A 13,765-nucleotide genomic window follows, 5' to 3' on the forward strand; every position below is an offset into this window, starting at 1 on the left:
GTCGTGTGGAATTCGTACCGGGCCTTGACCCCAGATCAATATGAATGTCTTTACTCCCCAAAGGATAACGTTTTTGGGTGACGAAAAATTGGAATATTAAACACAGGTGAACATGTATGCCAGCGGAATAAACCATTTTTCTTTTATGTATATTTATTATCAGGCCCAAACCGGCATAATTTTGACTCACGACCGCAAAAGATTCCAAAAATTCTATGCCCACAAAGGGCAAGAAAATTCAACACAACATTTAAGCAACGTCGCTCTCCCGCCGAAAAACGCAATTCAGCCGCGTGTTCAAGTAAACCGCAATTCACACGACGGCGGTTGAACAAACATTGGAGAGAACCAACGCCGAATGGCCGTGAAACGTTACGACCGCTGTATTCATCATAGCGGACGCCACCGGCGAGGTGCTGCGGCCGTGGCGGGTTCCTATTGCCAACAGGCGGTTCTCTTTCAAACACTTGGACGGAGACGTGTTTATATATGTGTACCGGCGATATTTCTCGATGGAGCGCGCGACTGGTTTGATGGACGGGGAGTCTCGCGAGTCCCCAGGACTTTTAAACAGCCTTTGTTAAAGCACTTCCATCCAGACGGCCTCCCGCAGCTTCCTGGCAAGAGACGGTGTCTCAGCGGAAATTGAATGCTTTAAAATTAACTGCTCGGTGCCTGTTCTTTTTGTGATTGTGTTTGTGTAAGGCTCGAAACAAATCAATGGTGGTTTGCGTTGTACGTTCGCGCACATTTACAAATTGTCATTAGGGCTGAAAATTATGCAATTTGTATGCCAAGGAAACAAAGTCTTAACTCTCATTTGCCATATCAATTGCGGGATTACTGTTCCTCGTTCACCTGTATACAAAATATAAATTGCAACAAATAATGGCGCAAAAAACGAAGTTGCCTGCCCGTTGAAGGAGAACGTTGTCATGTTACACGTCACAGAGATGACAAATTAGACGCAAAAAGTTTGTTACGTATAATGGTAAACTGTATATTTCCTAGCTCCTGTCACGTCAAAGCACAATTGCAATAAACGTTTTGAGGATTTAAATAACTTTTGTGTTGACTGACACAACTACGTCGAAACAAGCCATAAAAGACACATTCAACTTCAAGACAAGTTCAAGACCCAAATGAACAGGAAATGTCGAAACGGTCATTATCGCTCAATCAACAGCTTACAATCAGACGAATAAAGAGTCGTTGTACTTCGAACACTCGTCGGCTGTGACGCGACATCAACCAGGCGCGTGAACTTCCTAATTCCAAGTCACGTGACACAGGTCGCGCGTGCGTTTGTGACGCAGCACAGGAATTGGCGCCCTAAAATAGGCTGCAGTTTGCATTTATTTGGGCATTATGTGATTTATTGCAGACGTCAAAGCCAGACAGATGGTGACCGGATCTTGCTGCCCTGTTTATGCTAAAACATCGGCACGAATCGGAAAGGCGTGATTCGTTGTTGAATGTAGCTAATTTGCCTTCATACATATCAAGTGAGCATGACGTGGTTTTTCAATTCGAGCGTGGGAACAACATTGCTTACGAGTCGTTCGCACGCCTCAGCAAAGTTGTGACCAGATTTATACCGAGAACGTGTCGGTAAAACGCCTAAAATTGAATAAAAAAAATATTCCAGCAAATTTATTAATCCATAAAGATATAAACCCTTAATGTTTAAATACAGAAAAAATATTTGTTTCAGTTACGGGCACTTGATCCGATAAATTTTATGGTTTTATCAGATCCAATGTCATTTTATTTCATTGTTTGTTTGTTTGTTTGTTTTTATCCGAGAAGTACTGTTTTGCACAAACTACAAAAGATTTGATTTCATTTGACGTAAGATCTCTTCTGCAGTGATTATAAAATTGTCCCCCCGCCCCTAAAAAGGCGCTGTTTATACTGCACGTATTAGTATTTATACAAACAAAAAGTGTTCTTCAGATGTTACATAAATGTCTTGAAATGTTTGGAAAGTATCTTTAAGATTCAACAAACATAACGCCGGTCAGGATTTAGACCAAACACAGATCGTTGTCAGGTCAGCTGTGATTCACAAACCCAAAAGAGCATTTCTCGTAACCGACCTCATTAACAACTACTACAACATGGAAAATGTGTACATAACTCGCTATCTTGTTTGCATTTTCCCACACATTGCCTGCGAGTCAACAGAACGTTCGCGTGGGGATATGTGGGAGGCCTGACAGCTGACGTGTGGGATTTTTTTATTAGATGATGGCGTTCGTGTCCCTTACATTAAAAAAGAAGCTTCCAGCGAATATAAAATATCAAACTTATTCTAAATGGTACATTATTGGATTTCGAAGACGACTTCTTCTGGCTACTGGTACACTCAAAAAACGTCGAACAACGCACGAAAAACGTCGAGGATTTATTTCGTTTTTTACTTAAGTGCGACGACAAGTCTGTTCATACTTTCGCCTGTTTGCTCAACACAAAGTAAAGGTGCGATATATAACTCCTTTCTCCACCATCCGATTTCGAAATCAGCTTCCGGACACCTGTTGAATTACGACAGATATCTAAGCCCGGTCAACGGGTGTTGTTGAACTCTTGTAGGGGTGAAAAGAAGCCTCGAACAGCAAACTTGTGTCACCGTTGACGCGACAAAAACTAAATCATCATCAAGCTTGTGGCTACACTACTTGACAACGTGTTAATATGCGATCCACAGGTGTTGTGTAGCTATGTGTTTTGCAATGGTAACGACATTACGGACGTTGAACCGTAGAGTAAAGTATAGTGAAGTTTTACACCTCACTTTTACTTACCTTCTACGTGCAGGCGTCAGCGTACCACACAGTATTTAACAGCCGCAGTAAACCGCCTGTCGTTGTCGACGTTGCTTAAAAAATGGGGTAGTTGGCGGGTAACGTTCTCTAGAGCGCAAAACAAGTTGTATAGCTGATGGAATACACGTTAAATTCGTCAGCGTCTATCAATCCTCACCCCTGTCACAACAGCTGTCGATGGAAGGATCCCGCGCCTTTGTGAATTTGAGGAATGAGGGTCACTGGACACGGGGCCAAACGGCCCAGTTAGGTTCGCATACACCAACTGTCCAGGAAACCTGATAACTCTTTGCCCTGTATCAGAACTACATATTTTTTGTTTTATATAAAAAATATGTTAAGGTGCATACTATTGCTGAATTTACAATGGTGAAATTATTGTTAAGGTAGTTTCTACTGATCCTTTTGCAAACTACTACCATACTTCCAACCAAACATTTATTATAGAAGAAAAAGTAGATCCACTTGCAAACAATCATATTTGAAAAATTGACTATATGAAAGCATTGCAGCCAATTTTGCTTGTGGAATATTACCATAATAAATGACATTTTACGAACAATTGCTTTCAAATAAACAACAAATTACTAAGACCAAAGTAGAGGACTCAGAAAAAATCGCAGACATTACTAAGCAAAGGCGGCGATACAGTAAAGACCAAAGCAGCGATTCATGTGGCAGATGGTTTATTTGTCTATGTCAGAATGCGAATTTCTCTCTTTACACCAAAGGTTTTATCCGAACAGCGGGTCTCCGCGGGATCAAGAGGGTCGGGTGAGTTCTTTACACGAGAAACTCTGCGGTTTGAATACTTTTCAAATGACTGCTACGTTATTTTTTGATCTACAAGGTAACGCTTTGCACTAACTTGTTGCTCGATTTTTATTGAAAAGATTGCAATACCATAAACCTAATTGAATTCCCTATTTATTTGTCGTACTCAGAATAAACTAAAACCAACGTTGTAAAATCGAAAAGTAAAACGTAAGACAAAAATAAAATCAATGGCAAGGCCGGCACAATTTTGAAATTTTACTTCAAAGCTTATTTCATGCAGTTTTCTTGTTCTTAGGCGTTTCTCAAAGACGGGTGAGTATTCCAAATTTGCTTATTCCGAGTGCTAAGCTGACTAAGAGAATAGCAGTCACGAATTTGTAGACAACCAATCACTGAAGTCGGGAACGGTAATTAAGAGCGCGCGCGACCACAACCCAACGGAATCCCGCCATCTGCGACCAAGGAATGGGAAAAACAAAGACCAATCACCGACTGACACGAATTTTCAATTGGAAATGAGGCGCGTTAAATGAAATCACATGGTCACGGGCCAACCAATCAGAATGCGAGAAGGATCAAGTTGAAAGAGAAAGATCGACCGCTTTGCCTTTGAACATTTCCCAAGGCATGCGACTCGCTACTAGAAGTGAGTCATCAGTCAAAGGCCAAATGGACGCCGGCCCTGGTGGGTCTAGACTAATCGGTCACGGGAAAAATTTAAAAATAATTCACGCTGTGGCCCAAAAATACCTTCTCACGGAAAAAAGGTATTTTTTATCGTCGGTCGGAGTTTGGGGAAAGAGCGTCGAGTTGTTTTGCTTAGCTCATCAGCTACTGTTTTGCTGAGTCACTAATCGCGTAAACAGTGGAAGGGGCAGGGACATGGGCGCGATTGGCAATGTTGAGAAACTCCGGTGTTTCCATATGCGTGTACTATGACGGGGAAAACCAGTCACACTGGTTTATATCCACTTTTTTATAAATATATCTTCTTACAAAAATAAGTAAGTCGTGAAATTTAACAAGTTGTCGAAGAGCAAACCTAAAGTCACTTGTCTTTCAGTTGTTCTAATAAATCAGATACCAAGTCCTTTACCATGAGACTGTCGGGAGAGTCCCATACATCTTTTTAAGAGTTCTATTTTCTCGTGAAATTTAATGTGTATAAATGCACGCTGCCAGGATAATTAAAAGCCTTGTGAGTTAAAAAAGTTTATTGTGAAACATAAACACAGTGTAGCGACGGGCTTTTGTAATATTTGAAGTGGTAAAGAAGAGAAAAAAATTTGCAAAAATTTGAAATACCATTTTACAAAACTCGATTTTACGTAACGAACAGCAAATTGACCAGTTTTGAAATACTAGGAAACAACGTATTCCCAGAATATCAAAAACAATATGCCCGTTTCTCATCACACCTCACTTTCTCCTTTACCAATCATGACTGCTGGTTGATTCAAGAACAAGACGCACTTGCCACGTTACATACAAAAACGAGAAAACCGCACTAAGCTCGGTCATCAGTTAACGAAAACTCGACAACTTCTGGTTTTGTAACATGAATCACAAACTTACGGAAAAGTTCAACTAAACCTGATGACAACCTGAAAAAATCCTGAGGAAATTTGTGAGAGCAAAGATCACATGTTTCTTTGCGTTTAAGTCATGTTGCCATTTTCGTCAAAGTATTTTGGAGAGAAATTGTACGCACACATGTAGTAAATTCGTTTTTTTCGTTGTTTTTTTGTTTTTTATTTGGGCTCACCATGGAACGCATAGACGACAAAAAATAATGCTTAAAAGAAAAATGTGTATTGTTCCATGTATTCCTGCATTTCAATTTTATGCCTTTGGTTGTTTTTCTACAATTCAATGTACTTCAGGGTTAAAAGTATTGCTTAAACACACCTTATTTTACCGTAGCGACAATCACAATATTTTCGAAATCATTTAGTCACAGCCACAGCCAATCAACACAATAAAGCGCCTTTCTCCATAAATTGCGACCTCATTGTTACATCCGGTCACCATGGTAAAGTGCCCAAACGTCCACATCGCGAAAACGAAACGATTCTGGACAAATAACCTTCCTGCGAGCAACAATAACGACCTTGCTACAAATTTGCAGCGCAATAACGATGGGAGACGTAGGCACGCGTCACCAAACTCCACGCGCTCCGTCATAGCATAGGCACACATACGTTTGTTTGTCGTAGCCGTGTTTGATTTTACCTTACGTGAGGCATGAACGGAGACAGTTATTTGGAGAATGTATATCGTGCCGCTTTTTCTGTTGAATTCCTATTTTCAACGCGTATTGAGGAGGGAAAGCTACCAAGTTTGGAATGTTTCTTGCATTCGATGACGCACAGCTTTTACTTATATCCATGCGTGCAAACTTTACAGTTCAAAATAACTTATTGTGAGCAAATGCGCTGAATGGGCACATCACGTGGTCATAGGCTATTGATCGGTTCTGGAGTGTGAAGCAGTTCCGTCCCCGCTTTGTCGAAGTCTATTTTCGAAGAAAAAAATATTTTGTCTCTATGGCAGCGCAACAAGCTAATTGCCTTTTACACATTTCACAATCAGCACCTGAATGTTGGGGAAAATCACTGCTTTTATCCACGGCAAAACACGTTCACGTTTCACACCCCAGCACCTGCACCAAAACACGTGATCTTTAAATAGCAATTTGATTAATTAGCTGGATGCTATCTTGACCATTTTGCTTTAAGTTATTGCGTGCAAGGTAATCATTTGCTGCCATGTGCAGTTTTTACACGAAATATATTCTAAGGGTGTGCATACGGTTGGCCATCACATAACGAATAGAGTTTCACATCACATTACGAAAGCAACGAAAGGGGGTAACCAGTCGTTTATGTACACAACGGGTGAAATCGCAAACAAGAGAAAAAATATTTGGAACAAAAGAGGAACAGGTTTACCGTCTTTAAACATAACGTAATTTTTCGTGGCTGGAAGTTTCAATGACGATACCCAAACACAATGCGGGTTACAACACAATGTATGAAACAAGATAGGGTTCCAAGACCGCAGTAACGTAACAGCAACAAAACCATTGTCATTACGTCAGCGTATACAAGTTGACGGTATAACTAATTATTGGCACACCTGCGAACCTAAAACAGAAAATGACAATCGTTATTACCTTTTATTATGTCGGCATCTAAGCAGTCTGGCCATTGTAAAACTCCCGTGTTCGGCATATTAGGGTATGTTAACATTACGTATGTCAGTATACTATTTGGTGACGGAAAAGCCATCACGACAAAGGAGGTTGACGTCGTGGAAAGTGTCAATGTAACCAACTTCCTGCCCGTATTACGTACAGAAAATCTGCCTACGTTCAGCGTTTATCATAAACAACTAAAGCAAGTAAACAAAAAGGCTTTGCCTTATATTTGTAATTTTGTTACAGTGTTAGCATGTCGGGTGAACACGCTTTGCTGCAGGTGACAAAATTTGTTTGAGCAATTTGGGCTTGTATTCAGTAAGTCGACGTTGGGAGAAATGGTTAAACAACACGATGGCGTTTTATGCAACAATCGTATTACACTGAAATAATATTTTACAGATCAATTAAAAGAAAACTAATCACTCAAACTACATGCAACCATCCATAAGATTTGCTTGTAATTCCGATTTATCAAAACAAAATCCGAAGAAAATTAACCCCCTCTGGAAGTAAAAATGATGACAAATCAAGTATAATTCGACCACACGCGCGTAAAAATAGTCGCATCGGATAAGAATAGCGCATGACAGGTGCCAAAACTCCCCACATCGCTTTTAAACGATTAAATGACGGGGATTCGCCATTGATCTCAAGATGTGGAACCCTGTCTGTTTGTATACAAAGCTCGCCAAGTAAATTTTTATGTATACAACTTTCCTTATTCGTTAACGGATGTTTAAATTGAGTCAAAAACTACACCTCGAGTGTTGGGTGTCAATCAAACGCTTCAGCGTACCTCAAGTTACTCATTTCAATTCTCTCGCCTACGACATCGTGGCCAGCACGGGTCAAGTTCGCCTTATAAGGAGAGGCCGTTCGGCCAGCGTCTGTTACGTCATAGAGAGGCTGTTTGTTGTGTAAAGGGAAGTAATAATAGTTTTTTCCCATGGCTGTGTTTGACTGTAAACATAAGGCGGCTTGCGCCAAATTGAAACAGGATCGCTGGAATTTGCGTGCACTCGGGGACTGGGATAAGTGGGGCTATTTATCTACCCTTTCTGGGGTGTAAGGTGTCCAGTGGGTAACTGCGTGGGGATCTCACGTGATGTCATTTTCGAACCCCGCAATTTCCGATCCATGCTCATATTTTTACTGGGTTCTGTTGGAATATCAATATATTCAAAGATCCCAGTCGAACGAAAATAAGTCTTGTGACTCCTTAAACTCTAAAATAAATTGAACTTCACCAATTGGGTGCATCAGATTCGATGACAAATGAGATAAACCACTTCAATTTGTCAGTCATCCCCAACGCATACATACACCAAGTACCAATGGTTCCCGATCTAAAACCGCGCTGCCACTCGCGCTATCATGTTTGTTGTTAGTCTGCTATGCCGGGCATGTCACGCCGTTGGGAGAACGGGAGATTTTGCAGCGATCTTGTTGCCCACGAAGAGGAACATAGGACATTTTCTGTCACATAAATCGCCATAAATATGGTTTATGACAAATTTATTTAAATTCGGACAGGTTGTATAAAAACACACGGATAAAATTATTCCCTGTACGTGGGCGTGGCCCTATAGTCGTCTAATAAAGTGGGGGCGCCACTTTTTCTGTGCAAAAAACGTTTCGGAAAAATCAAGAATCGGTGGTATGACAAAGATTTCGTCGTATGCAAATGGTCACTTTTAATATTGTGTAACTGTAATGCACACTCTGATCACATTTTTTAAATACTCTGATCACTAATTTTCGTTTTCACTGGAAATCAATTCCCAGGCAAAATGTGCGAGAAAGATAAAGGCGGAAAAGAAAGACCGACACCTTCCAACTTTTTCACCAGAAATCAGTCTTAACGCAAAATTTGACCCCATTCCGTTGCCGACCTTTCCACGAAATTTTAAAACGTCCTGTTTTAGCCCAAAATAACTGCCGTCAACCTTTATGCACCGACAGCATCAATATCCGGTCGACAAACACCTGGATCAGCTTCTTGAGTAACTGAAAAAAGAGCTGGACCTGTGAACAGCGACACGAAGTTCATTCGACTGCAGCGTGCCGTGCAAAAAAATGACTCCTAACGCATTCGCAACTGGGGCAATGTTTCAACCGCAGTCCAGCCGCTGTGTTTAAATTGACGCAAAACCATTGACGTATAACCTGGCCGTCCGTTGGACGCACTTGGGGGTGAATAATACATCCTTATTCAGTTCGTCTCAGTCGCGTGCGTAACGGGAAAGTAGCGAAACAGAAAAATTACGTTGACTTCAAAAGGAGAATCATTATTTGCTTCGCAGACGTAACGGAAAACCTTCATCTGCTTCTATTCAAATCGCAATGGCGAGAGAATAAAATCAAAGAAAAAGCACATGAACCAAGTTATATACAAAAAGAAAAAAATAATGCTTGTTTTAATCATCTTGCTTTTATTGGAAATCTGTAAGCATGATCAAAAGAGGCATATCTACGTTGTTTTTCTTGTCTCTCTCCAATACCATATCAGTAAGTTATAAGTGGGTGGGGTACACGTGCTGGACTCCAGTTTTAATGAGCCTTTGAGGATTTTTTGCTCCTATAGTTGTTAACGCGAAAAATCCGCAGTATGTTTGACTAATAGACAATGCGAGTGGCGAAATGATCACGAAACCCTCATTGAGTGTATAACGTCCCAATATCAAGTGTTTAACCCAGCACGGTGGCAAATAGCATGAGCATCCCGCTCTACGTCCTGACTCAGCGCGGACGGCGGAACTTGAGTAAGCACACTGGTACGCCGCAATTACTCAGCGCTGCGCCACGTGATGAAATAACTACGACCATCATATGGAATGATGTAACGATATACCCATGGGGTTAGGGGCCTCCCCTATGCGACAGTTAGTATTAATCGCCGTTCCTTGTTTGGCCTCGCCATTCTCTGAGGTTGAATGAATGTTTTCATTAGCATGGCCTTACAGAAGTATCAATTAGGTTTCGAAGGTTGGTTATTTTGGAAGAGTACGCCTTGGCTTGTGTCTCAAGGTTTTATGCGAACGCATTTATATGTACAAGAACCCTGTATTTTGCCCTAAAGCGGGTTGTCCGCGTTTCGACACGCGAGCGTGGGCGTTTATGGGGTTAGTTTTCTTGTGTCTTGTCATTCGAAGTTGTTTTATGTGATAATATGTGTCAATGACGCATCCGCACACTTGCTTTGCGGGCAGGTGTTTATACAACAACGTACAGGTGGCGTTAAAAGGGACTTGGGTATGTAACATCCCTTCGAAAATTGTCAACCTGTTGTATTGTGCTTCAAATTCATATAATCTCAAACCTAAAATGGTCCACGCTGCACTTTGGCAGATTTCATATAACAGCTTGATATACCTCATGCGAAACATTTCAACCCAATTTACATCACGGAACAAGAGCTGTAAAGGAAAAATTGGTCGGTAATTATATATTTAAAATTTGATGTGTACAAGTCCAAACACTAGCTATTACACAGGGGAGATTCAGAAAAATCGACTCAAACCTAAAATTTTGAGAATCGCCCGAACTAACGACCGGATAAGACATTGTTAACGCCCGAAAATCGTGTTCGAAATCGCAATGAGTTACGTTTCGACCAACATACGTACGAGCACAAGAAAATGGCATGGATTTCGCATACATTTTGTCCAAATTGTATAATGAAGGAACTGGGACTAAGAATTTAAAAATATACTAACACTTCACTCTCCGCCAAAACTTTAGCATAATAACTTCAAAAGTTTGCCACGTGTTTGTGTGCGACAAAATAATCGTAATAAGCGGCCTATTTTAGACATTTGGAACCAATATTTTTATACTAAGATATTTTTTGCATATCGCAATGCATTCAGCAAAGACGAAATCCAAACCAAACCTAAGTTTGAAGCAGCTACAGAATTTTGCGAACAGACTTGGCTAATAAGCTTTCCAACAATATTATTGCCGTTTTGAGGTGGATTTTAGAAAATCCTGTCGAATCTTGATAAAACCGTATCATGACAACCGCATTACAAACCTTGGTGTTTTGTTTCATCTCTTCAGACGAGAGTATTTGCTTGGATTAGAGTTTGACATATTTATCCCACTCATTATTGTGATGATTCAGCAAACGAATGAAGCTTAGACAGAAGGTTGCAAATTAAAAACTTTGGAAAATATCTTTTAATCACTTGGTGTCTGCGAAATAAGTTGTACAGTCACAACGCGAAAATACTCAAAACCACAACAAACATAGCCGAAAGAAAGGGCATTGATGTTCATTCCCACAAGTAAACTGGATGAAAGTAGGATATTAATTAAGAGACGTCAGAACAGTCCCAGTCTGTGACAAGATTTAAAAGAAGACCATAAAATGAAGTTTCTGTTTGCCCGCTGTAATTACTCCACGACCTTGGTTAAACACACTTGGCGTGCGAAGCATCGCTGCCTGTAACTATGTAAACATTCTTTGTTCCTAAGGTACCTAAAGCTTTTAATTATCCCATTGAAATTGGCAACAAAGTGTTGATTGTACACAGCTGAAGAAGGAAAGCGAGCAACAAATTGAAATGAGTGATTGTTGAAGTGGGTCTTTGTTACAACAGATTCGTGAACCACTGCTACAAAGCCTTCATATTTGTACTGTACGTTGGAACCGCGGGAGATCTTGTATATTGTATTGGCAGATTTTGTGTTACGCAACCTCGTCAATAGACCTCTGTATATTTCGTCAGGTTCTGCATTGAAAATGAACAAATTTGGATTCATCAGGGCAACGTATTGACGGAAATGCGAACTAATTATCGGTAAACTTGTATGAAAATTTTCTGCACAAAAGTGCATGCGAGCCACTTTTACCGCAAAATTTATCACTTTATTTGAATACACGCCCACGAGAAACGGAGGACTCGCGCCCCTGGGCGAGAAACCGTTCAATTTTCTCCCATTAACGCCGACACAAACCTATATTTTTCTTCGCTTTCTTGAAGTGACAGTAATGACACGCCGGAGACCGTATCGGCAACATTACTAAAACCGCTCCTCCAGAAACACTTATGCGGTTATTGATAAAGGATCTACGCTTCTGTACCGCCGATGTGATGTAATGGCCACTTACCCAAAGGTCCCACGCCTTACCACGGCACCTCATATGCATAGGGTGCAACTATAACTAATGGTTTGGTTTCAACTGGGGTTCGTTAAAGGTTGTCGAGTGAAATAGGATACTGTTAAGAAAAAAATAGCTGACAATACACAGTCGGGATATTGCGAAATGTTATACTGTTCTGATGCAAAAATAGTTTTACTGTCACTTTATCCAAGTAGGTGAAAAAGTGGCCGGTCCAGAAGCTTAACATACGGATGCTACATTTGTTATTCAGTTTTTATAAATACCCAACAGCGCCACCTCATCGTCTAAGTTTAGCTGCAAGTGACCACGTAATCGGAAGGGAAAAACAAACTAGTGGCGGTAAACACAAAGTAACAACCACAGCCCAGAGAATGTAAAGAATCTGAACAAAGGTGTTACGGTATTTGCCGTTTCCTCCGAGCTGTACAACCCAGGATGCTGATTCGCACACTTTCAATGCCACGGGCGGAGGGAATCATCCGCTTGGCAAAGGGCCAGCTAGCCACAACAGTACGGTGCTCAAGTCGGCGGTAAGCGGATCCGCCAGTGTAAATGCCAACCGGCTTTACGGGACGAATTTTTGTCTGGAAAACGTCGTTTGTTAATCATCGCTAAGGCCGACGTTGGGGTAGTTCGACAATACATAAACCAGGTTAATTGTACGTGGCTTGAGTCACAAGGCAGCGTCTTGCGTTTCTGTGAAACTCATGAAAAAGCCTTAAGGCGCTGCACTATAAGGAATATGACAATAACAAAACACGCCCTTGAAGTTGTAATTGTCACAACCTATAAATCCATACATTTCTTATTTCAAGGAACACGGAATAGTAGAGAGCCAACGACAGGTCACCAGCCACTTGGGTGGAGCAAGGTGTGAGTGAAAGTGACTGGTGACCTAATGACACGAAACCTCTTCAGCCAAAGCCATGGTTTCCACCTTAACGAGCGCCGCGGCAATCCACTAAAATAAACACTAACATCCAACGCAAAACCGGCACTGGTTCAAGGGGCGGTCACTGTGCAATCAGGTTACGTAAGCCATAACTGCCAGATGTCCATAAGAAACTAATGTATGTAAAAACGTACATTTAACTTCGAATAGCCTTTGTCCGTTGCCGGTTAGGCTCGATTAACACCAATTTGATCCTTTAATCGAAATTTTGGTAACGATCACGCTATTGTACAACGTGATGTGATGATTGCCGCGCATTATATCGCGACAATAGCTCACACAATGTTCTTAACGCTATCGCGGAAAATTATCGAAATTAAAAGCCTCGTTAATTCAACCGATGTTGGTAATTGGCCAATTTACCCTGTCGCCATATCCCCTTGTGCTATACAATAGAAACATTATTGGCGATGGGCGAACATTCTTGGGGCGAAAAAATTTGAATACACGTCCCTAAATTGCGGCCTTGCTGTTACGGCCCAAGGTTTTGCCTGGGTTGAAAGTGTTTAATATTTGTGCAAAACACCTCATCGCAGGATGTGTGGAGATGGCTTGGTAGCGTAATTATGGACTACTGCGAGGTCGTGCCCTAAATCCATGTTGTTTCAGTAGTTGCTTTGGCAAAATACAGGGTTTCCCAATAATTTCTGCCACCTATTGACAATCCCAAACACTTTTCGGGTCAATTTTGGAGCCCTGAAGCTCGGTTTCGATAACTATTCCGTAAATAAGATCCACGTACAAACGAACTGAGAAAAAACGTATGGTGAGTTCATTGAAAAAAATCATAGCTTGATTTATGTTGGGCCACTTCACATACAAATAGAACGTAACGATTTCACGACCTTGGGCGCATTTTTTCACCAACGTCATTTCGA

This window comes from Ascidia mentula, chromosome 3 (genome assembly GCF_947561715.1).
Source record: "Ascidia mentula chromosome 3, kaAscMent1.1, whole genome shotgun sequence".
Classification (NCBI taxonomy): domain Eukaryota; kingdom Metazoa; phylum Chordata; class Ascidiacea; order Phlebobranchia; family Ascidiidae; genus Ascidia; species Ascidia mentula.